Source organism: Lepus europaeus, chromosome 19 (assembly GCF_033115175.1).
Source record: "Lepus europaeus isolate LE1 chromosome 19, mLepTim1.pri, whole genome shotgun sequence".
In the NCBI taxonomy this organism is placed as follows: Eukaryota; Metazoa; Chordata; class Mammalia; order Lagomorpha; family Leporidae; genus Lepus; species Lepus europaeus.
In genome coordinates, this window is record NC_084845.1 from 21,844,490 (window position 1) to 21,870,858 (window position 26,369).

Below are 26,369 nucleotides of genomic sequence, written 5' to 3' on the forward strand. Positions count from 1 at the left end.
ATTAGTGTTTCCCAGCACAAAATTAAATGTTCCCTGATAAATAACATGCAAAAACATAAATTCCGTTGATAATATCCGGAAAACATAAACACAGAGGCTTTCACAATATCTGGGTTGTAGTAAGCCAAATCACAACCGGATATTTCTGGTTTCATCCAGTCATATCCGGACAAAGTGGGTTGGAATTCGTATGCAATGGACCAACAAAATCACAGTAAAAATGGTTTTAGAGAAAGGCAAAAAGTCTTTTCCATCGCAAGTGCATAAAATGTCATCTATACAAACAGACATATCATATCGATTTGCAGTTCCTCAAGCTTTCTCCCTAGAACATAGGAATGTGTTACTGGTGTCTCCATGTGGAACCAAATTGTATTTCTACGGTACAAAATTAAAGGTTCCCTGATAAAAACATTCAAAACAATAAAATCCATCGATAATATCCAGAAAACACAGACACTGAGGCTGTAGCAATATCTGGGATATAGTAAGACAAAACACAACCGGATATTTCTGGTTTCATCCACTCATATCCGGACAAAGTGGGGTGGAATTCATATGTAATGGATCGAGAATATCACAGGAAAAATGGTTTTGGAGAAAAGCAAAGTCTTTTCTTTAGGAAAGTGCATAAAATGTCATGTATACAAACAGAAATATCATGTTTGTTTGCCGCAGTTCCTCTAGCTTTCTCCCTAGAAAATACGAATGTGTAGAGCTGGTGTCTCCATGTGGAACCAATTAGTGTTTCCCAGCACAAAATTAAATGTTCCCTGATAAATAACATGCAAAAACATAAATTCCGTTGATAATATCAGGAAAACATAAACACAGAGGCTTTCACAATATCTGGGTTGTAGTAAGCCAAAACACAACCAGATATTTCTGGTTTCATCCAGTCATATCCGGACAAAGCGAGGTGGAATTCGTATGCAATGGACCGAGAAAATCACAGTAAAAATGGTTTTGGAGATAAGTAAAATCTTTTTCTTAGGAAAGTGCATAAAATGTCATCTATACAAACAGAAATATCATGTTTTTTTGCCGCAGTTCCTCTAGCTTTCTCCCTAGAAAATACAAATGTGTAGAGCTGGTGTCTCCGTGTGGAACCAATTAGTGTTTCTACGGTACAAAATTAAATGTTCCCTGATAAAAAACATGCAATCCATAAAATCCGTTCATAATATCCGGAGAACACAAATACAGAAGCTTTCACAATATCTGGGATTGAGTTAGCCAAAACACAACCGGATATTTCTGGTTTCATCCAGTCATATCCGGACAAAGTGGGTTGGAATTCGTATGCAATGGACCAACAAAATCACAGTAAAAATGGTTTTAGAGAAAGGCAAAAAGTCTTTTCCATCGCAAGTGCATAAAATGTCATCTATACAAACAGACATATCATATCGATTTGCAGTTCCTCAAGCTTTCTCCCTAGAACATAGGAATGTGTTACTGGTGTCTCCATGTGGAACCAATTAGTGTTTCTACGGTACAAAATTAAATGTTCCCTGATAAAAACATTCAAAACAATAAAAGCCATCGATAATATCCAGAAAACACAGACACTGAGGCTGTAGCAATATCTGGGATATAGTAAGACAAAACACAACCGGATATTTCTGGTTTCATCCACTCATATCCGGACAAAGTGGGGTGGAATTCATATGTAATGGATCGAGAATATCACAGGAAAAATGGTTTTGGAGAAAAGCAAAGTCTTTTCTTTAGGAAAGTGCATAAAATGTCATCTATACAAACAGAAATATCATGTTTGTTTGCCGCAGTTCCTCTAGCTTTCTCCCTAGAACATACAAATGTGTAGAGCTGGTGTCTCCATGTGGAACCAATTAGTGTTTCCCAGCACAAAATTAAATGTTCCCTGATAAATAACATGCAAAAACATAAATTCCGTTGATAATATCCGGAAAACATAAACACAGAGGCTTTCACAATATCTGGGTTGTAGTAAGCCAAAACACAACCAGATATTTCTGGTTTCATCCAGTCATATCAGGACAAAGCGAGGTGGAATTCATATGCAATGGACCGAGAAAATCACAGTAAAAATGGTTTTGGAGAAAAGCAAAGTTTTTTTTCGTTATGCAAGTGCATAAAATGTCATGTATACAAACAGAAATATCATGTTTGTTTGCCACAGTTCCTCTAACTTTCTCCCTAGAACATACGAATGTGTAGACTGGTGTCTCCATGTTGAACCTATTAGTGTTTCTAAGGTACAAAATTAAATGTTCCCTGATAAAAAACATGCAAAACCATAAAATCCGTTGATAATATCCGGAAAACACCAATACAGAAGCTTTCACAATATCTGGGATTGAGTTAGCCAAAACACAACCGGATATTTCTGGTTTCATCCAGTCATATCCGGACTAAGTTTGGTGGAATTCGTATGCAATGAACCGGGACAATCGCAGTAAAAATGGTTTTGGAGTAAAACAAAGTCTTTTCCTTAAGCCAGTGCATAAAATGTCATCTATACAAACAGAAACATCATGTTTGTTTACGGCAGTTAATCTAGCTTTCTCCCTAGAATATACGAATGTGTAGACTGGTGTCTCCATGTGGAACCAATTAGTGTTTCCCAGCACAAAATTAAGTGTTCCCTGATCAAAACATTCAAAACAATATAATCCATCGATAATATCCAGAAAACACAAACACAGAGTCTGTAGTAATATCTGGGATATAGTAAGCCAAAAAAAAAGAAAACGGATATTTCTGGTTTCATCCAGTCATATCCGGACAAAGTGAGGTGGAATTCGTATGCAATGGACCGAGAAAATCACAGTAAAAATGGTTTTGGAGAAAAGTAAAGTCTTTTTCTTAGGAAAGTGCATAAAATGTCATCTATACAAACAGAAATATCATATTTGTTTGCCGCAGTTCCTCTAGCTTTCTCCCTAGAACATACAAATGTGTAGAGCTGGTGTCTCCGTGTGGAACCAATTAGTGTTTCCCAGCACAAAATTAAATGTTCCCTGATAAATAACATGCAAAAACATAAATTCCGTTGATAATATCCGGAAAACATAAACACAGAGGCTTTCACAATATCTGGGTTGTAGTAAGCCAAATCACAACCGGATATTTCTGGTTTCATCCAGTCATATCCGGACAAAGTGGGTTGGAATTCGTATGCAATGGACCAACAAAATCACAGTAAAAATGGTTTTAGAGAAAGGCAAAAAGTCTTTTCCATCGCAAGTGCATAAAATGTCATCTATACAAACAGACATATCATATCGATTTGCAGTTCCTCAAGCTTTCTCCCTAGAACATAGGAATGTGTTACTGGTGTCTCCATGTGGAACCAATTAGTGTTTCTACGGTACAAAATTAAATGTTCCCTGATAAAAACATTCAAAACAATAAAATCCATCGATAATATCCAGAAAACACAGACACTGAGGCTGTAGCAATATCTGGGATATAGTAAGACAAAACACAACCGGATATTTCTGGTTTCATCCACTCATATCCGGACAAAGTGGGGTGGAATTCATATGTAATGGATCGAGAATATCACAGGAAAAATGGTTTTGGAGAAAAGCAAAGTCTTTTCTTTAGGAAAGTGCATAAAATGTCATCTATACAAACAGAAATATCATGTTTGTTTGCCGCAGTTCCTCTAGCTTTCTCCCTAGAAAATACGAATGTGTAGAGCTGGTGTCTCCATGTGGAACCAATTAGTGTTTCCCAGCACAAAATTAAATGTTCCCTGATAAATAACATGCAAAAACATAAATTCCGTTGATAATATCCGGAAAACATAAACACAGAGGCTTTCACAATATCTGGGTTGTAGTAAGCCAAAACACAACCGGATATTTCTGGTTTCATCCAGTCATATCCGGACAAAGCGAGGTGGAATTCGTATGCAATGGACCGAGAAAATCACAGTAAAAATGGTTTTGGAGAAAAGTAAAGTCTTTTTGTTAGGAAAGTGCATAAAATGTCATCTATACAAACAGAAATATCATGTTTGTTTGCCGCAGTTCCTCTAGCTTTCTCCCTAGAAAATACAAATGTGTAGAGCTGGTGTCTCCGTGTGGAACCAATTAGTGTTTCTACGGTACAAAATTAAATGTTCCCTGATAAAAAACATGCAATCCATAAAATCCGTTCATAATATCCGGAGAACACAAATACAGAAGCTTTCACAATATCTGGGATTGAGTTAGCCAAAACACAACCGGATATTTCTGGTTTCATCCAGTCATATCCGGACAAAGTGGGTTGGAATTCGTATGCAATGGACCAACAAAATCACAGTAAAAATGGTTTTAGAGAAAGGCAAAAAGTCTTTTCCATCGCAAGTGCATAAAATGTCATCTATACAAACCGACATATCATATCGATTAGCAGTTCCTCAAGCTTTCTCCCTAGAACATAGGAATGTGTTACTGGTGTCTCCATGTGGAACCAATTAGTGTTTCTACGGTACAAAATTAAATGTTCCCTGATAAAAACATTCAAAACAATAAAAGCCATCGATAATATCCAGAAAACACAGACACTGAGGCTGTAGCAATATCTGGGATATAGTAAGACAAAACACAACCGGATATTTCTGGTTTCATCCACTCATATCCGGACAAAGTGGGGTGGAATTCATATGTAATGGATCGAGAATATCACAGGAAAAATGGTTTTGGAGAAAAGCAAAGTCTTTTCTTTAGGAAAGTGCATAAAATGTCATCTATACAAACAGAAATATCATGTTTGTTTGCCGCAGTTCCTCTAGCTTTCTCCCTAGAACATACAAATGTGTAGAGCTGGTGTCTCCATGTGGAACCAATTAGTGTTTCCCAGCACAAAATTAAATGTTCCCTGAAAAATAACATGCAAAAACATAAATTCCGTTGATAATATCCGGAAAACATAAACACAGAGGCTTTCACAATATCTGGGTTGTAGTAAGCCAAAACACAACCAGATATTTCTGGTTTCATCCAGTCATATCCGGACAAAGCGAGGTGGAATTCATATGCAATGGACCGAGAAAATCACAGTAAAAATGGTTTTGGAGAAAAGCAAAGTTTTTTTTCGTTATGCAAGTGCATAAAATGTCATGTATACAAACAGAAATATCATGTTTGTTTGCCACAGTTCCTCTAACTTTCTCCCTAGAACATACGAATGTGTAGACTGGTGTCTCCATGTTGAACCTATTAGTGTTTCTAAGGTACAAAATTAAATGTTCCCTGATAAAAAACATGCAAAACCATAAAATCCGTTGATAATATCCGGAAAACACCAATACAGAAGCTTTCACAATATCTGGGATTGAGTTAGCCAAAACACAACCGGATATTTCTGGTTTCATCCAGTCATATCCGGACTAAGTTTGGTGGAATTCGTATGCAATGAACCGGGAAAATCGCAGTAAAAATGTTTTTGGAGTAAAACAAAGTCTTTTCCTTAAGCCAGTGCATAAAATGTCTTCTATACAAACAGAAACATCATGTTTGTTTACCGCAGTTAATCTAGCTTTCTCCCTAGAATATACGAATGTGTAGACTGGTGTCTCCATGTGGAACCAATTAGTGTTTCCCAGCACAAAATTAAGTGTTCCCTGATCAAAACATTCAAAACAATATAATCCATCGATAATATCCAGAAAACACAAACACAGAGTCTGTAGTAATATCTGGGATATAGTAAGCCAAAAAAAAAGAAAACGGATATTTCTGGTTTCATCCAGTCATATCCGGACAAAGTGAGGTGGAATTCGTATGCAATGGACCGAGAAAATCACAGTAAAAATGGTTTTGGAGAAAAGTAAAGTCTTTTTCTTAGGAAAGTGCATAAAATGTCATCTATACAAACAGAAATATCATATTTGTTTGCCGCAGTTCCTCTAGCTTTCTCCCTAGAACATACAAATGTGTAGAGCTGGTGTCTCCGTGTGGAACCAATTAGTGTTTCCCAGCACAAAATTAAATGTTCCCTGATAAATAACATGCAAAAACATAAATTCCGTTGATAATATCCGGAAAACATAAACACAGAGGCTTTCACAATATCTGGGTTGTAGTAAGCCAAATCACAACCGGATATTTCTGGTTTCATCCAGTCATATCCGGACAAAGTGGGTTGGAATTCGTATGCAATGGACCAACAAAATCACAGTAAAAATGGTTTTAGAGAAAGGCAAAAAGTCTTTTCCATCGCAAGTGCATAAAATGTCATCTATACAAACAGACATATCATATCGATTTGCAGTTCCTCAAGCTTTCTCCCTAGAACATAGGAATGTGTTACTGGTGTCTCCATGTGGAACCAAATTGTATTTCTACGGTACAAAATTAAATGTTCCCTGATAAAAACATTCAAAACAATAAAAGCCATCGATAATATCCAGAAAACACAGACACTGAGGCTGTAGCAATATCTGGGATATAGTAAGACAAAACACAACCGGATATTTCTGGTTTCATCCACTCATATCCGGACAAAGTGGGGTGGAATTCATATGTAATGGATCGAGAATATCACAGGAAAAATGGTTTTGGAGAAAAGCAAAGTCTTTTCTTTAGGAAAGTGCATAAAATGTCATCTATACAAACAGAAATATCATGTTTGTTTGCCGCAGTTCCTCTAGCTTTCTCCCTAGAACATACAAATGTGTAGAGCTGGTGTCTCCATGTGGAACCAATTAGTGTTTCCCAGCACAAAATTAAATGTTCCCTGAAAAATAACATGCAAAAACATAAATTCCGTTGATAATATCCGGAAAACATAAACACAGAGGCTTTCACAATATCTGGGTTGTAGTAAGCCAAAACACAACCAGATATTTCTGGTTTCATCCAGTCATATCCGGACAAAGCGAGGTGGAATTCATATGCAATGGACCGAGAAAATCACAGTAAAAATGGTTTTGGAGAAAAGCAAAGTTTTTTTTCGTTATGCAAGTGCATAAAATGTCATGTATACAAACAGAAATATCATGTTTGTTTGCCACAGTTCCTCTAACTTTCTCCCTAGAACATACGAATGTGTAGACTGGTGTCTCCATGTTGAACCTATTAGTGTTTCTAAGGTACAAAATTAAATGTTCCCTGATAAAAAACATGCAAAACCATAAAATCCGTTGATAATATCCGGAAAACACCAATACAGAAGCTTTCACAATATCTGGGATTGAGTTAGCCAAAACACAACCGGATATTTCTGGTTTCATCCAGTCATATCCGGACTAAGTTTGGTGGAATTCGTATGCAATGAACCGGGAAAATCGCAGTAAAAATGTTTTTGGAGTAAAACAAAGTCTTTTCCTTAAGCCAGTGCATAAAATGTCTTCTATACAAACAGAAACATCATGTTTGTTTACCGCAGTTAATCTAGCTTTCTCCCTAGAATATACGAATGTGTAGACTGGTGTCTCCATGTGGAACCAATTAGTGTTTCCCAGCACAAAATTAAGTGTTCCCTGATCAAAACATTCAAAACAATATAATCCATCGATAATATCCAGAAAACACAAACACAGAGTCTGTAGTAATATCTGGGATATAGTAAGCCAAAAAAAAAGAAAACGGATATTTCTGGTTTCATCCAGTCATATCCGGACAAAGTGAGGTGGAATTCGTATGCAATGGACCGAGAAAATCACAGTAAAAATGGTTTTGGAGAAAAGTAAAGTCTTTTTCTTAGGAAAGTGCATAAAATGTCATCTATACAAACAGAAATATCATATTTGTTTGCCGCAGTTCCTCTAGCTTTCTCCCTAGAACATACAAATGTGTAGAGCTGGTGTCTCCGTGTGGAACCAATTAGTGTTTCCCAGCACAAAATTAAATGTTCCCTGATAAATAACATGCAAAAACATAAATTCCGTTGATAATATCCGGAAAACATAAACACAGAGGCTTTCACAATATCTGGGTTGTAGTAAGCCAAATCACAACCGGATATTTCTGGTTTCATCCAGTCATATCCGGACAAAGTGGGTTGGAATTCGTATGCAATGGACCAACAAAATCACAGTAAAAATGGTTTTAGAGAAAGGCAAAAAGTCTTTTCCATCGCAAGTGCATAAAATGTCATCTATACAAACAGACATATCATATCGATTTGCAGTTCCTCAAGCTTTCTCCCTAGAACATAGGAATGTGTTACTGGTGTCTCCATGTGGAACCAAATTGTATTTCTACGGTACAAAATTAAATGTTCCCTGATAAAAACATTCAAAACAATAAAATCCATCGATAATATCCAGAAAACACAGACACTGAGGCTGTAGCAATATCTGGGATATAGTAAGACAAAACACAACCGGATATTTCTGGTTTCATCCACTCATATCCGGACAAAGTGGGGTGGAATTCATATGTAATGGATCGAGAATATCACAGGAAAAATGGTTTTGGAGAAAAGCAAAGTCTTTTCTTTAGGAAAGTGCATAAAATGTCATCTATACAAACAGAAATATCATGTTTGTTTGCCGCAGTTCCTCTAGCTTTCTCCCTAGAAAATACGAATGTGTAGAGCTGGTGTCTCCATGTGGAACCAATTAGTGTTTCCCAGCACAAAATTAAATGTTCCCTGATAAATAACATGCAAAAACATAAATTCCGTTGATAATATCCGGAAAACATAAACACAGAGGCTTTCACAATATCTGGGTTGTAGTAAGCCAAAACACAACCGGATATTTCTGGTTTCATCCAGTCATATCCGGACAAAGCGAGGTGGAATTCGTATGCAATGGACCGAGAAAATCACAGTAAAAATGGTTTTGGAGAAAAGTAAAGTCTTTTTCTTAGGAAAGTGCATAAAATGTCATCTATACAAACAGAAATATCATGTTTGTTTGCCGCAGTTCCTCTAGCTTTCTCCCTAGAAAATACAAATGTGTAGAGCTGGTGTCTCCGTGTGGAACCAATTAGTGTTTCTACGGTACAAAATTAAATGTTCCCTGATAAAAAACATGCAATCCATAAAATCCGTTCATAATATCCTGAGAACACAAATACAGAAGCTTTCACAATATCTGGGATTGAGTTAGCCAAAACACAACCGGATATTTCTGGTTTCATCCAGTCATATCCGGACAAAGTGGGTTGGAATTCGTATGCAATGGACCAACAAAATCACAGTAAAAATGGTTTTAGAGAAAGGCAAAAAGTCTTTTCCATCGCACGTGCATAAAATGTCATCTATACAAACCGACATATCATATCGATTTGCAGTTCCTCAAGCTTTCTCCCTAGAACATAGGAATGTGTTACTGGTGTCTCCATGTGGAACCAATTAGTGTTTCTACGGTACAAAATTAAATGTTCCCTGATAAAAACATTCAAAACAATAAAAGCCATCGATAATATCCAGAAAACACAGACACTGAGGCTGTAGCAATATCTGGGATATAGTAAGACAAAACACAACCGGATATTTCTGGTTTCATCCACTCATATCCGGACAAAGTGGGGTGGAATTCATATGTAATGGATCGAGAATATCACAGGAAAAATGGTTTTGGAGAAAAGCAAAGTCTTTTCTTTAGGAAAGTGCATAAAATGTCATCTATACAAACAGAAATATCATGTTTGTTTGCCGCAGTTCCTCTAGCTTTCTCCCTAGAACATACAAATGTGTAGAGCTGGTGTCTCCATGTGGAACCAATTAGTGTTTCCCAGCACAAAATTAAATGTTCCCTGAAAAATAACATGCAAAAACATAAATTCCGTTGATAATATCCGGAAAACATAAACACAGAGGCTTTCACAATATCTGGGTTGTAGTAAGCCAAAACACAACCAGATATTTCTGGTTTCATCCAGTCATATCCGGACAAAGCGAGGTGGAATTCATATGCAATGGACCGAGAAAATCACAGTAAAAATGGTTTTGGAGAAAAGCAAAGTTTTTTTTCGTTATGCAAGTGCATAAAATGTCATGTATACAAACAGAAATATCATGTTTGTTTGCCACAGTTCCTCTAACTTTCTCCCTAGAACATACGAATGTGTAGACTGGTGTCTCCATGTTGAACCTATTAGTGTTTCTAAGGTACAAAATTAAATGTTCCCTGATAAAAAACATGCAAAACCATAAAATCCGTTGATAATATCCGGAAAACACCAATACAGAAGCTTTCACAATATCTGGGATTGAGTTAGCCAAAACACAACCGGATATTTCTGGTTTCATCCAGTCATATCCGGACTAAGTTTGGTGGAATTCGTATGCAATGAACCGGGAAAATCGCAGTAAAAATGTTTTTGGAGTAAAACAAAGTCTTTTCCTTAAGCCAGTGCATAAAATGTCTTCTATACAAACAGAAACATCATGTTTGTTTACCGCAGTTAATCTAGCTTTCTCCCTAGAATATACGAATGTGTAGACTGGTGTCTCCATGTGGAACCAATTAGTGTTTCCCAGCACAAAATTAAGTGTTCCCTGATCAAAACATTCAAAACAATATAATCCATCGATAATATCCAGAAAACACAAACACAGAGTCTGTAGTAATATCTGGGATATAGTAAGCCAAAAAAAAAAGAAAACGGATATTTCTGGTTTCATCCAGTCATATCCGGACAAAGTGAGGTGGAATTCGTATGCAATGGACCGAGAAAATCACAGTAAAAATGGTTTTGGAGAAAAGTAAAGTCTTTTTCTTAGGAAAGTGCATAAAATGTCATCTATACAAACAGAAATATCATATTTGTTTGCCGCAGTTCCTCTAGCTTTCTCCCTAGAACATACAAATGTGTAGAGCTGGTGTCTCCGTGTGGAACCAATTAGTGTTTCCCAGCACAAAATTAAATGTTCCCTGATAAATAACATGCAAAAACATAAATTCCGTTGATAATATCCGGAAAACATAAACACAGAGGCTTTCACAATATCTGGGTTGTAGTAAGCCAAATCACAACCGGATATTTCTGGTTTCATCCAGTCATATCCGGACAAAGTGGGTTGGAATTCGTATGCAATGGACCAACAAAATCACAGTAAAAATGGTTTTAGAGAAAGGCAAAAAGTCTTTTCCATCGCAAGTGCATAAAATGTCATCTATACAAACAGACATATCATATCGATTTGCAGTTCCTCAAGCTTTCTCCCTAGAACATAGGAATGTGTTACTGGTGTCTCCATGTGGAACCAAATTGTATTTCTACGGTACAAAATTAAAGGTTCCCTGATAAAAACATTCAAAACAATAAAATCCATCGATAATATCCAGAAAACACAGACACTGAGGCTGTAGCAATATCTGGGATATAGTAAGACAAAACACAACCGGATATTTCTGGTTTCATCCACTCATATCCGGACAAAGTGGGGTGGAATTCATATGTAATGGATCGAGAATATCACAGGAAAAATGGTTTTGGAGAAAAGCAAAGTCTTTTCTTTAGGAAAGTGCATAAAATGTCATCTATACAAACAGAAATATCATGTTTGTTTGCCGCAGTTCCTCTAGCTTTCTCCCTAGAAAATACGAATGTGTAGAGCTGGTGTCTCCATGTGGAACCAATTAGTGTTTCCCAGCACAAAATTAAATGTTCCCTGATAAATAACATGCAAAAACATAAATTCCGTTGATAATATCCGGAAAACATAAACACAGAGGCTTTCACAATATCTGGGTTGTAGTAAGCCAAAACACAACCGGATATTTCTGGTTTCATCCAGTCATATCCGGACAAAGCGAGGTGGAATTCGTATGCAATGGACCGAGAAAATCACAGTAAAAATGGTTTTGGAGAAAAGTAAAGTCTTTTTCTTAGGAAAGTGCATAAAATGTCATCTATACAAACAGAAATATCATGTTTGTTTGCCGCAGTTCCTCTAGCTTTCTCCCTAGAAAATACAAATGTGTAGAGCTGGTGTCTCCGTGTGGAACCAATTAGTGTTTCTACGGTACAAAATTAAATGTTCCCTGATAAAAAACATGCAATCCATAAAATCCGTTCATAATATCCTGAGAACACAAATACAGAAGCTTTCACAATATCTGGGATTGAGTTAGCCAAAACACAACCGGATATTTCTGGTTTCATCCAGTCATATCCGGACAAAGTGGGTTGGAATTCGTATGCAATGGACCAACAAAATCACAGTAAAAATGGTTTTAGAGAAAGGCAAAAAGTCTTTTCCATCGCACGTGCATAAAATGTCATCTATACAAACCGACATATCATATCGATTTGCAGTTCCTCAAGCTTTCTCCCTAGAACATAGGAATGTGTTACTGGTGTCTCCATGTGGAACCAATTAGTGTTTCTACGGTACAAAATTAAATGTTCCCTGATAAAAACATTCAAAACAATAAAAGCCATCGATAATATCCAGAAAACACAGACACTGAGGCTGTAGCAATATCTGGGATATAGTAAGACAAAACACAACCGGATATTTCTGGTTTCATCCACTCATATCCGGACAAAGTGGGGTGGAATTCATATGTAATGGATCGAGAATATCACAGGAAAAATGGTTTTGGAGAAAAGCAAAGTCTTTTCTTTAGGAAAGTGCATAAAATGTCATCTATACAAACAGAAATATCATGTTTGTTTGCCGCAGTTCCTCTAGCTTTCTCCCTAGAACATACAAATGTGTAGAGCTGGTGTCTCCATGTGGAACCAATTAGTGTTTCCCAGCACAAAATTAAATGTTCCCTGATAAATAACATGCAAAAACATAAATTCCATTGATAATATCCGGAAAACATAAACACAGAGGCTTTCACAATATCTGGGTTGTAGTAAGCCAAAACACAACCAGATATTTCTGGTTTCATCCAGTCATATCCGGACAAAGCGAGGTGGAATTCATATGCAATGGACCGAGAAAATCACAGTAAAAATGGTTTTGGAGAAAAGCAAAGTTTTTTTTCGTTATGCAAGTGCATAAAATGTCATCTATACAAACAGAAATATCATGTTTGTTTGCCACAGTTCCTCTAACTTTCTCCCTAGAACATACGAATGTGTAGACTGGTGTCTCCATGTTGAACCTATTAGTGTTTCTAAGGTACAAAATTAAATGTTCCCTGATAAAAAACATGCAAAACCATAAAATCCGTTGATAATATCCGGAAAACACCAATACAGAAGCTTTCACAATATCTGGGATTGAGTTAGCCAAAACACAACCGGATATTTCTGGTTTCATCCAGTCATATCCGGAATAAGTTTGGTGGAATTCGTATGCAATGAACCGGGACAATCGCAGTAAAAATGGTTTTGGAGTAAAACAAAGTCTTTTCCTTAAGCCAGTGCATAAAATGTCATCTATACAAACAGAAACATCATGTTTGTTTACCGCAGTTAATCTAGCTTTCTCCCTAGAATATACGAATGTGTAGACTGGTGTCTCCATGTGGAACCAATTAGTGTTTCCCAGCACAAAATTAAGTGTTCCCTGATCAAAACATTCAAAACAATATAATCCATCGATAATATCCAGAAAACACAAACACAGAGTCTGTAGTAATATCTGGGATATAGTAAGCCAAAAAAAAAGAAAACGGATATTTCTGGTTTCATCCAGTCATATCCGGACAAAGCGAGGTGGAATTCGTATGCAATGGACCGAGAAAATCACAGTAAAAATGGTTTTGGAGAAAAGTAAAGTCTTTTTCTTAGGAAAGTGCATAAAATGTCATCTATACAAACAGAAATATCATGTTTGTTTGCCGCAGTTCCTCTAGCTTTCTCCCTAGAAAATACAAATGTGTAGAGCTGGTGTCTCCGTGTGGAACCAATTAGTGTTTCTACGGTACAAAATTAAATGTTCCCTGATAAAAAACATGCAATCCATAAAATCCGTTCATAATATCCGGAGAACACAAATACAGAAGCTTTCACAATATCTGGGATTGAGTTAGCCAAAACACAACCGGATATTTCTGGTTTCATCCAGTCATATCCGGACAAAGTGGGTTGGAATTCGTATGCAATGGACCAACAAAATCACAGTAAAAATGGTTTTAGAGAAAGGCAAAAAGTCTTTTCCATCGCAAGTGCATAAAATGTCATCTATACAAACCGACATATCATATCGATTTGCAGTTCCTCAAGCTTTCTCCCTAGAACATAGGAATGTGTTACTGGTGTCTCCATGTGGAACCAATTAGTGTTTCTACGGTACAAAATTAAATGTTCCCTGATAAAAACATTCAAAACAATAAAAGCCATCGATAATATCCAGAAAACACAGACACTGAGGCTGTAGCAATATCTGGGATATAGTAAGACAAAACACAACCGGATATTTCTGGTTTCATCCACTCATATCCGGACAAAGTGGGGTGGAATTCATATGTAATGGATCGAGAATATCACAGGAAAAATGGTTTTGGAGAAAAGCAAAGTCTTTTCTTTAGGAAAGTGCATAAAATGTCATCTATACAAACAGAAATATCATGTTTGTTTGCCGCAGTTCCTCTAGCTTTCTCCCTAGAACATACAAATGTGTAGAGCTGGTGTCTCCATGTGGAACCAATTAGTGTTTCCCAGCACAAAATTAAATGTTCCCTGAAAAATAACATGCAAAAACATAAATTCCGTTGATAATATCCGGAAAACATAAACACAGAGGCTTTCACAATATCTGGGTTGTAGTAAGCCAAAACACAACCAGATATTTCTGGTTTCATCCAGTCATATCCGGACAAAGCGAGGTGGAATTCATATGCAATGGACCGAGAAAATCACAGTAAAAATGGTTTTGGAGAAAAGCAAAGTTTTTTTTCGTTATGCAAGTGCATAAAATGTCATCTATACAAACAGAAATATCATGTTTGTTTGCCACAGTTCCTCTAACTTTCTCCCTAGAACATACGAATGTGTAGACTGGTGTCTCCATGTTGAACCTATTAGTGTTTCTAAGGTACAAAATTAAATGTTCCCTGATAAAAAACATGCAAAACCATAAAATCCGTTGATAATATCCGGAAAACACCAATACAGAAGCTTTCACAATATCTGGGATTGAGTTAGCCAAAACACAACCGGATATTTCTGGTTTCATCCAGTCATATCCGGACTAAGTTTGGTGGAATTCGTATGCAATGAACCGGGAAAATCGCAGTAAAAATGTTTTTGGAGTAAAACAAAGTCTTTTCCTTAAGCCAGTGCATAAAATGTCTTCTATACAAACAGAAACATCATGTTTGTTTACCGCAGTTAATCTAGCTTTCTCCCTAGAATATACGAATGTGTAGACTGGTGTCTCCATGTGGAACCAATTAGTGTTTCCCAGCACAAAATTAAGTGTTCCCTGATCAAAACATTCAAAACAATATAATCCATCGATAATATCCAGAAAACACAAACACAGAGTCTGTAGTAATATCTGGGATATAGTAAGCCAAAAAAAAAGAAAACGGATATTTCTGGTTTCATCCAGTCATATCCGGACAAAGTGAGGTGGAATTCATATGCAATGGACCGAGAAAATCACAGTAAAAATGGTTTTGGAGAAAAGTAAAGTCTTTTTCTTAGGAAAGTGCATAAAATGTCATCTATACAAACAGAAATATCATATTTGTTTGCCGCAGTTCCTCTAGCTTTCTCCCTAGAACATACAAATGTGTAGAGCTGGTGTCTCCGTGTGGAACCAATTAGTGTTTCCCAGCACAAAATTAAATGTTCCCTGATAAATAACATGCAAAAACATAAATTCCGTTGATAATATCCGGAAACATAAACACAGAGGCTTTCACAATATCTGGGTTGTAGTAAGCCAAATCACAACCGGATATTTCTGGTTTCATCCAGTCATATCCGGACAAAGTGGGTTGGAATTCGTATGCAATGGACCAACAAAATCACAGTAAAAATGGTTTTAGAGAAAGGCAAAAAGTCTTTTCCATCGCAAGTGCATAAAATGTCATCTATACAAACAGACATATCATATTGATTTGCAGTTCCTCAAGCTTTCTCCCTAGAACATAGGAATGTGTTACTGGTGTCTCCATGTGGAACCAAATTGTATTTCTACGGTACAAAATTAAAGGTTCCCTGATAAAAACATTCAAAACAATAAAATCCATCGATAATATCCAGAAAACACAGACACTGAGGCTGTAGCAATATCTGGGATATAGTAAGACAAAACACAACCGGATATTTCTGGTTTCATCCACTCATATCCGGACAAAGTGGGGTGGAATTCATATGTAATGGATCGAGAATATCACAGGAAAAATGGTTTTGGAGAAAAGCAAAGTCTTTTCTTTAGGAAAGTGCATAAAATGTCATCTATACAAACAGAAATATCATGTTTGTTTGCCGCAGTTCCTCTAGCTTTCTCCCTAGAAAATACGAATGTGTAGAGCTGGTGTCTCCATGTGGAACCAATTAGTGTTTCCCAGCACAAAATTAAATGTTCCCTGATAAATAACATGCAAAAACATAAATTCCGTTGATAATATCCGGAAAACATAAACACAGAGGCTTTCACAATATCTGGGTTGTAGTAAGCCAAAACACAACCGGATATTTCTGGTTTCATCCAGTCATATCCGGACAAAGCGAGGTGGAATTCGTATGCAATGGACCGAGAAAATCACAGTAAAAATGGTTTTGGAGAAAAGTAAAGTCTTTTTCTTAGGAAAGTGCATAAAATGTCATCTATACAAACAGAAATATCATGTTTGTTTGCCGCAGTTCCTCTAGCTTTCTCCCTAGAAAATACAAATGTGTAGAGCTGGTGTCTCCGTGTGGAACCAATTAGTGTTTCTACGGTACAAAATTAAATGTTCCCTGATAAAAAACATGCAATCCATAAAATCCGTTCATAATATCCTGAGAACACAAATACAGAAGCTTTCACAATATCTGGGATTGAGTTAGCCAAAACACAACCGGATATTTCTGGTTTCATCCAGTCATATCCGGACAAAGTGGGTTGGAATTCGTATGCAATGGACCAACAAAGTCACAGTAAAAATGGTTTTAGAGAAAGGCAAAAAGTCTTTTCCATCGCACGTGCATAAAATGTCATCTATACAAACAGACATATCATATCGATTTGCAGTTCCTCAAGCTTTCTCCCTAGAACATAGGAATGTGTTACTGGTGTCTCCATGTGGAACCAATTAGTGTTTCTACGGTACAAAATTAAATGTTCCCTGATAAAAACATTCAAAACAATAAAAGCCATCGATAATATCCAGAAAACACAGACACTGAGGCTGTAGCAATATCTGGGATATAGTAAGACAAAACACAACCGGATATTTCTGGTTTCATCCACTCATATCCGGACAAAGTGGGGTGGAATTCATATGTAATGGATCGAGAATATCACAGGAAAAATGGTTTTGGAGAAAAGCAAAGTCTTTTCTTTAGGAAAGTGCATAAAATGTCATCTATACAAACAGAAATATCATGTTTGTTTGCCGCAGTTCCTCTAGCTTTCTCCCTAGAACATACAAATGTGTAGAGCTGGTGTCTCCATGTGGAACCAATTAGTGTTTCCCAGCACAAAATTAAATGTTCCCTGATAAATAACATGCAAAAACATAAATTCCATTGATAATATCCGGAAAACATAAACACAGAGGCTTTCACAATATCTGGGTTGTAGTAAGCCAAAACACAACCAGATATTTCTGGTTTCATCCAGTCATATCCGGACAAAGCGAGGTGGAATTCATATGCAATGGACCGAGAAAATCACAGTAAAAATGGTTTTGGAGAAAAGCAAAGTTTTTTTTCGTTATGCAAGTGCATAAAATGTCATCTATACAAACAGAAATATCATGTTTGTTTGCCACAGTTCCTCTAACTTTCTCCCTAGAACATACGAATGTGTAGACTGGTGTCTCCATGTTGAACCTATTAGTGTTTCTAAGGTACAAAATTAAATGTTCCCTGATAAAAAACATGCAAAACCATAAAATCCGTTGATAATATCCGGAAAACACCAATACAGAAGCTTTCACAATATCTGGGATTGAGTTAGCCAAAACACAACCGGATATTTCTGGTTTCATCCAGTCATATCCGGACTAAGTTTGGTGGAATTCGTATGCAATGAACCGGGACAATCGCAGTAAAAATGGTTTTGGAGTAAAACAAAGTCTTTTCCTTAAGCCAGTGCATAAAATGTCATCTATACAAACAGAAACATCATGTTTGTTTACCGCAGTTAATCTAGCTTTCTCCCTAGAATATACGAATGTGTAGACTGGTGTCTCCATGTGGAACCAATTAGTGTTTCCCAGCACAAAATTAAGTGTTCCCTGATCAAAACATTCAAAACAATATAATCCATCGATAATATCCAGAAAACACAAACACAGAGTCTGTAGTAATATCTGGGATATAGTAAGCCAAAAAAAAAGAAAACGGATATTTCTGGTTTCATCCAGTCATATCCGGACAAAGCGAGGTGGAATTCGTATGCAATGGACCGAGAAAATCACAGTAAAAATGGTTTTGGAGAAAAGTAAAGTCTTTTTCTTAGGAAAGTGCATAAAATGTCATCTATACAAACAGAAATATCATGTTTGTTTGCCGCAGTTCCTCTAGCTTTCTCCCTAGAAAATACAAATGTGTAGAGCTGGTGTCTCCGTGTGGAACCAATTAGTGTTTCTACGGTACAAAATTAAATGTTCCCTGATAAAAAACATGCAATCCATAAAATCCGTTCATAATATCCTGAGAACACAAATACAGAAGCTTTCACAATATCTGGGATTGAGTTAGCCAAAACACAACCGGATATTTCTGGTTTCATCCAGTCATATCCGGACAAAGTGGGTTGGAATTCGTATGCAATGGACCAACAAAATCACAGTAAAAATGGTTTTAGAGAAAGGCAAAAAGTCTTTTCCATCGCAAGTGCATAAAATGTCATCTATACAAACCGACATATCATATCGATTTGCAGTTCCTCAAGCTTTCTCCCTAGACCATAGGAATGTGTTACTGGTGTCTCCATGTGGAACCAATTAGTGTTTCTACGGTACAAAATTAAATGTTCCCTGATAAAAACATTCAAAACAATAAAATCCATCGATAATATCCAGAAAACACAGACACTGAGGCTGTAGCAATATCTGGGATATAGTAAGACAAAACACAACCGGATATTTCTGGTTTCATCCACTCATATCCGGACAAAGTGGGGTGGAATTCATATGTAATGGATCGAGAATATCACAGGAAAAATGGTTTTGGAGAAAAGCAAAGTCTTTTCTTTAGGAAAGTGCATAAAATGTCATCTATACAAACAGAAATATCATGTTTGTTTGCCGCAGTTCCTCTAGCTTTCTCCCTAGAACATACAAATGTGTAGAGCTGGTGTCTCCATGTGGAACCAATTAGTGTTTCCCAGCACAAAATTAAATGTTCCCTGATAAATAACATGCAAAAACATAAATTCCGTTGATAATATCCGGAAAACATAAACACAGAGGCTTTCACAATATCTGGGTTGTAGTAAGCCAAAACACAACCAGATATTTCTGATTTCATCCAGTCATATCCGGACAAAGCGAGGTGGAATTCGTATGCAATGGACCGAGAAAATCACAGTAAAAATGGTTTTGGAGAAAAGCAAAGTTTTTTTCGTTATGCAAGTGCATAAAATGTCATGTATACAAACAGAAATATCATGTTTGTTTGCCGCAGTTCCTCTAACTTTCTCCCTAGAACATACGAATGTGTAGACTGGTGTCTCCATGTTGAACCTATTAGTGTTTCTAAGGTACAAAATTAAATGTTCCCTGATAAAAACATTCAAAACCATAAAGTCCGTTGATAATGTCCAGAAAACACAAAAACAGAGTCCGTCGCAATATCTGGGATTGAGTTAGCCAAAACAAAACCGGATATTTCTGGTTTCATCCAGTCATATCCGGACTAAGTTTGGTGGAATTCGTATGCAATGAACCGGGACAATCGCAGTAAAAATGGTTTTGGAGTAAAACAAAGTCTTTTCCTTAAGCCAGTGCATAAAATGTCATCTATACAAACAGAAACATCATGTTTGTTTACCGCAGTTATTCTAGCTTTCTCCCTAGAAAATACGAATGTGTAGACTGGTGTCTCCATGTGGAACCAATTAGTGTTTCCCAGCACAAAATTAAGTGTTCCCTGATCAAAACATTCAAAACAATATAATCCATCGATAATATCCAGAAAACACAAACACAGAGTCTGTAGTAATATCTGGGATATAGTAAGCCAAAAAAAAAAAAACGGATATTTCTGGTTTCATCCAGTCATATCCGGACAAAGTGAGGTGGAATTCGTATGCAATGGACCGAGAAAATCACAGTAAAAATGGTTTTGGAGAAAAGTAAAGTCTTTTTCTTAGGAAAGTGCATAAAATGTCATCTATACAAACAGAAATATCATGTTTGTTTGCCGCAGTTCCTCTAGCTTTCTCCCTAGAAAATACAAATGTGTAGAGCTGGTGTCTCCGTGTGGAACCAATTAGTGTTTCTACGGTACAAAATTAAATGTTCCCTGATTAAAAACATGCAAAACCATAAAATCCGTTCATAATATCCGGAGAACACCAATACAGATGCTTTCACAATATCTGGGATTGAGTTAGCCAAAACACAACCGGATATTTCTGGTTTCATCCAGTCATATCCGGACAAAGTGGGTTGGAATTCGTATGCAATGGACCAACAAAATCACAGTAAAAATGGTGTTAGAGAAAGGCAAAAAGTCTTTTCCATCGCAAGTGCATAAAATGTCATCTATACAAACAGACATATCATATCGATTTGCAGTTCCTCAAGCTTTCTCGCTAGAACATAGGAATGTGTTACTGGTGTCTCCATGTGGAACCAATTAGTGTTTCTACGGTACAAAATTAAAGGTTCCCTGATAAAAACATTCAAAACAATAAAATCCATCGATAATATCCAGAAAACACAGACACTGAGGCTGTAGCAATATCTGGGATATAGTAAAACAAAACACAACCGGATATTTCTGGTTTCATCCACTCATATCCGGACAAAGTGGGGTGGAATTCCTATGTAATGGATCGAGAATATCACAGGAAAAATGGTTTTGGAGAAAAGCAAAGTCTTTTCTTTAGGAAAGTGCATAAAATGTCATCTATACAAACAGAAATATCATGTTTGTTTGCCGCAGTTCCTCTAGCTTTCTCCCTAGAAAATACGAATGTGTAGAGCTGGTGTCTCCATGGGGAACCAATTAGTGTTTCCCAGCACAAAATTAAATGTTCCCTGATAAATAACATGCAAAAACATAAATTCCGTTGATAGTATCCGGAAAACATAAACACAGAGGCTTTCACAATATCTGGGTTGTAGTAAGCCAAAATACAACCGGATATTTCTGGTTTCATCCAGTCATATCCGGACAAAGTGGGTTGGAATTCGTATGCAATGGACCGAGAAAATCACAGTAAAAATGGTTTTGGAGAAAAGCAAAGTTTTTTTCGTTATGCAAGTGCATAAAATGTCATGTATACAAACAGAAATATCATGTTTGTTTGCCGCAGTTCCTCTAACTTTCTCCCTAGAACATACGAATGTGTAGACTGGTGTCTCCATGTTGAACCTATTAGTGTTTCTAAGGTACAAAATTAAATGTTCCCTGATAAAAACATTCAAAACAATAAAGTCCGTTGATAATGTCCAGAAAACACAAACAAAGAGTCCGTCGCAATATCTGGGATTGAGTTAACCAAAACAAAACCGGATATTTCTGGTTTCATCCAGTCATATCCGGACTAAGTTTGGTGGAATTCGTATGCAATGAACTGGGACAATCGCAGTAAAAATGGTTTTGGAGTAAAACAAAGTCTTTTCCTTAAGCCAGTGCATAAAATGTCATCTATACAAACAGAAACATCATGTTTGTTTACCGCAGTTATTCTAGCTTTCTCCCTAGAAAATACGAATGTGTAGACTGGTGTCTCCATGTGGAACCAATTAGTGTTACCCAGCACAAAATTAAATGTTCCCTGATAAAAACATTCAAAACAATATAATCCATCGATAATATCCAGAAAACACAAACACAGAGTCTGTAGTAATATCTGGGATATAGTAAGCCAAAAAAAAAGAAAACGGATATTTCTGGTTTCATCCAGTCATATCCGGACAAAGCGAGGTGGAATTCGTATGCAATGGACCGAGAAAATCACAGTAAAAATGGTTTTGGAGAAAAGCAAAGTTTTTTTCGTTATGCAAGTGCATAAAATTTCATGTATACAAACAGAAATATCATGTTTGTTTGCCGCAGTTCCTCTAACTTTCTCCCTAGAACATACGAATGTGTAGACTGGTGTCTCCATGTTGAACCTATTAGTGTTTCTAAGGTACAAAATTAAATGTTCCCTATTACAAAACATGCAAAACTATAAAATCCGTTGATAATATCCGGAAAACACCAATACAGAAGCTTTCACAATATCTGGGATTGAGTTAGCCAAAACACAACCGGATATTTCTGGTTTCATCCAGTCATATCCGGACTAAGTTTGGTGGAATTCGTATGCAATGAACCGGGAAAATCGCAGTAAAAATGGTTTTGGAGTAAAACAAAGTCTTTTCCTTAAGCCAGTGCATAAAATGTCATCTATACAAACAGAAACATCATGTTTGTTTACCGCAGTTATTCTAGCTTTCTCCATAGAAAATACGAATGTGTAGACTGGTGTCTCCATGTGGAACCAATTAGTGTTTCCCAGCACAAAATTAAATGTTCCCTGATGAAAACATTCAAAACAATGTAATCGATCGATAATATCCAGAAAACACAAACACAGAGTGTAGTAATATCTGGGATATAGTAAGCCAAAAAAAAAAGAAAACGGATATTTCTGGTTTCATCCAGTCATATCCGGACAAAGTGAGGTGGAATTCGTATGCAATGGACCGAGAAAATCACAGTAAAAATGGTTTTGGAGAAAAGTAAAGTCTTTTTCTTAGGAAAGTGCATAAAATGTCATCTATACAAACAGAAATATCATGTTTGTTTGCCGCAGTTCCTCTAGCTTTCTCCCTAGAAAGTACAAATGTGTAGAGCTGGTGTCTCCGTGTGGAACCAATTAGTGTTTCTACGGTACAAAATTAAATGTTCCTTGATAAAAAACATGCAAAACCATAAAATCCGTTCATAATATCCGGAGAACACCAATACAGATGCTTTCACAATATCTGGGATTGAGTTAGCCAAAACACAACCGGATATTTCTGGTTTCATCCAGTCATATCCGGACAAAGTGGGTTGGAATTCGTATGCAATGGACCAACAAAATCACAGTAAAAATGGTGTTAGAGAAAGGCAAAAAGTCTTTTCCATCGCAAGTGCATAAAATGTCATCTATACAAACAGACATATCATATCGATTTGCAGTTCCTCAAGCTTTCTCCCTAGAACATAGGAATGTGTTACTGGTGTCTCCATGTGGAACCAATTAGTGTTTCTACGGTACAAAATTAAATGTTCCCTGATAAAAACATTCAAAACAATAAAATCCATCGATAATATCCAGAAAACACAGACACTGAGGCTGTAGCAATATCTGGGATATAGTAAAACAAAACACAACCGGATATTTCTGGTTTCATCCACTCATATCCGAACAAAGTGGGGTGGAATTCACATGTAATGGATCGAGAATATCACAGGAAAAATGGTTTTGGAGAAAAGCAAAGTCTTTTCTTTAGGAAAGTGCATAAAATGTCATCTATACAAACAGAAATATCATGTTTGTTTGCCGCAGTTCCTCTAGCTTTCTCCCTAGAAAATACGAATGTGTAGAGCTGGTGTCTCCATGGGGAACCAATTAGTGTTTCCCAGCACAAAATTAAATGTTCCCTGATAAATAACATGCAAAAACATAAATTCCGTTGATAGTATCCGGAAAACATAAACACAGAGGCTTTCACAATATCTGGGTTATAGTAAGCCAAAACACAACCGGATATTTCTGGTTTCATCCAGTCATATCCGGACAAAGTGGGTTGGAATTCGTATGCAATGGACCGAGAAAATCACAGTAAAAATGGTTTTGGAGAAAAGCAAAGTTTTTTTCGTTATGCAAGTGCATAAAATGTCATGTATACAAACAGAAATATCATGTTTGTTTGCCGCAGTTCCTCTAACTTTCTCCCTAGAACATACGAATGTGTAGACTGGTGTCTCCATGTTGAACCTATTAGTGTTTCTAAGGTACAAAATTAAATGTTCCCTGATAAAAACATTCAAAACAATAAAGTCCGTTGATAATGTCCAGAAAACACAAACACAGAGTCCGTCGCATTATCTGGGATTGAGTTAGCCAAAACACAACCGGATATTTCTGGTTTCATCCAGTCATATCCGGACTAAGTTTGGTGGAATTCGTATGCAATGAACCGGGACAATCGCAGTAAAAATGGTTTTGGAGTAAAACAAAGTCTTTTCCTTAAGCCAGTGCATAAAATGTCATCTATACAAACAGAAACATCATGTTTGTTTACCGCAGTTATTCTAGCTTTCTCCCTAGAAAATACGAATGTGTAGACTGGTGTCTCCATGTGGAACCAATTAGTGTTACCCAGCACAAAATTAAATGTTCCCTGATAAAAACATTCAAAACAATATAATCCATCGATAATATCCAGAAAACACAAACACAGATTCTGTAGTAATATCTGGGATATTGTAAGCCAAAAAAAAAGAAAACGGATATTTCTGGTTTCATCCAGTCATATCCGGACAAAGTAAGGTGGAATTCGTATGCAATGGACCAACAAAATCACAGTAAAAATGGTTTTGGAGAAAAGCAAAGTTTTTTTCGTTATGCAAGTGCATAAAATGTCATGTATACAAACAGAAATATCATGTTTGTTTGCCGCAGTTCCTCTAACTTTCTTCCTAGACATACGAATGTGTATACTGGTGTCTCCATGTTGAACCTATTAGTGTTTCTAAGGTACAAAATTAAATGTTCCCTGATAGAAAACATGCAAAACTATAAAATCCTTTGATAATATCCGGAAAACACCAATACAGAAGCTTTCACAATATCTGGGATTGAGTTAGCCAAAACACAACCGGATATTTCTGGTTTCATCCAGTCATATCCGGACTAAGTTTGGTGGAATTCGTATGCAATGAACCGGGAAAATCGCAGTAAAAATGGTTTTGGAGTAAAACAAAGTCTTTTCCTTAAGCCAGTGCATAAAATGTCATCTATACAAACAGAAACATCATGTTTGTTTACCGCAGTTATTCTAGCTTTCTCCCTAGAAAATACGAATGTGTAGACTGGTGTCTCCATGTGGAACCAATTAGTGTTTCCCAGCACAAAATTAAATGTTCCCTGATAAAAACATTCAAAACAATGTAATCAATCGATAATATCCAGAAAACACAAACACAGAGTCCGTCGCAATATCTGGGATATAGTAAGCCAAAAAAAAAGAAAACGGATATTTCTGGTTTCATCCAGTCATATCCGGACAAAGTGAGGTGGAATTCGTATGCAATGGACCGAGAAAATCACAGTAAAAATGGTTTTGGAGAAAAGTAAAGTCTTTTTCTTAGGAAAGTGCATAAAATGTCATCTATACAAACAGAAATATCATGTTTGTTTGCCGCAGTTCCTCTAGCTTTCTCCCTAGAAAGTACAAATGTGTAGAGCTGGTGTCTCCGTGTGGAACCAATTAGTGTTTCTACGGTACAAAATTAAATGTTCCCTGATAAAAAACATGCAAAACCATAAAATCCGTTCATAATATCCGGAGAACACCAATACAGATGCTTTCACAATATCTGGGATTGAGTTAGCCAAAACACAACCGGATATTTCTGGTTTCATCCAGTCATATCCGGACAAAGTGGGTTGGAATTCGTATGCAATGGACCAACAAAATCACAGTAAAAATGGTTTTAGAGAAAGGCAAAAAGTCTTTTCCATCGCAAGTGCATAAAATGTCATCTATACAAACCGACATATCATATCGATTTGCAGTTCCTCAAGCTTTCTCCCTAGAACATAGGAATGTGTTACTGGTGTCTCCATGTGGAACCAATTAGTGTTTCTACGGTACAAAATTAAATGTTCCCTGATAAAAACATTCAAAACAATAAAATCCATCGATAATATCCAGAAAACACAGACACTGAGGCTGTAGCAATATCTGGGATATAGTAAGACAAAACACAACCGGATATTTCTGGTTTCATCCAGTCATATCCAGACAAAGTGGGTTGGAATTCGTATGCAATGGACCGAGAAAATCACAGTAAAAATGGTTTTGGAGAAAAGCAAAGTTTTTTTCGTTATGCAAGTGCATAAAATGTCATGTATACAAACAGAAATATCATGTTTGTTTGCCGCAGTTCCTCTAACTTTCTCCCTAGAACATACGAATGTGTAGAGCT